The 928-nt window shown below is 42.5% G+C and overlaps 1 long non-coding RNA gene across 1 annotated transcript in view; it reads left to right on the forward strand.

The window, feature by feature from the left end:
* Positions 1-14: 14 nt before the first annotated feature.
* The window catches only part of LOC118412096, a 2,919-nt gene continuing 2,005 nt past the window's right edge, over positions 15-928 (forward strand). Inside the window, exon 1 of the long non-coding RNA XR_004830724.1 lies at positions 15-311. This is a non-coding gene — a long non-coding RNA (uncharacterized LOC118412096). The remainder of the gene's footprint in view (positions 312-928) is intronic.

The raw sequence follows: 928 nt of genomic DNA on the forward strand, positions 1-928 counted from the left end.
TTAACATGGAATCCTGGTATAGGATTCATGCTAGGTAGCAGTGTAAAGGAATCCTTTAGTCCTTCAAAGGATTCCTTTGACATGTTCCTAGCATGAATCCGAATCTTACGGGATTCACGAACAGACTGACGGGAAGGTTTCACTTCAATGCCACAAAATGGCGGCGCCCAATTTACATGGGGCGTCGCCGTCAAGAGGATCGAAAGTGAAATATTATACGGTCATCAATGGAAACTTCCGGAACAAGTTTTTGTTGGCAGTTACAACTTAGTTCTCATCATTGCATGAGGACCTGGATACGTCCATTACAGGTAAGAACGGGAATCAAATCCCTGCTAATTTTTGGTTCAGGCGATCGAACGTAACGTTTCAATACCTTCCGATACTTTTAATATGGAGTTATTTTGAAGAGAACATTTGCTGATTTGTAAGTTGTTATGTGGTATTCGATGAACTAAGTATGGCTGAGATTTAATCATTAGGTCTGTGAGCCCCTGTGTCTGTCAAAGTCGTTCTTTACCCCTCGTGGAAATCGAAAACGTTTCATGTCAAGGGTTTCCGGAAAATGTAGACCAGGTCAAGACTAGCTACAAAGCAGGCGGGGTACTTCCTCGGCAGGGCACCAACTTTAAGGCCCCCGTCGTCACAACAATCAAGACTTGGCATTTAGTATCCCATTTAGTATCCTATAGCTACAAGCCATTTCCCAGAACAACAAAGTAGAGAGGATGACTAATGAATAACATTATATATATTATAATTCCATTCCATCATACCACAGCAGCCATGGGCTCCACATTATGATATGCACTGATTTAGCTGTGGTGACTCTTGAAGGGCATATTTTGCTTGTATATTATATACAGTGGAAGCCATGTAATGGACTGATCCTGATCCAGCGATGGCCAGTCCTGTCTGTCAAACGCTG

The sequence above is a fragment of the Branchiostoma floridae genome, chromosome 3 (assembly GCF_000003815.2).
Source record: "Branchiostoma floridae strain S238N-H82 chromosome 3, Bfl_VNyyK, whole genome shotgun sequence".
Lineage (NCBI taxonomy): Eukaryota > Metazoa > Chordata > Leptocardii > Amphioxiformes > Branchiostomatidae > Branchiostoma > Branchiostoma floridae.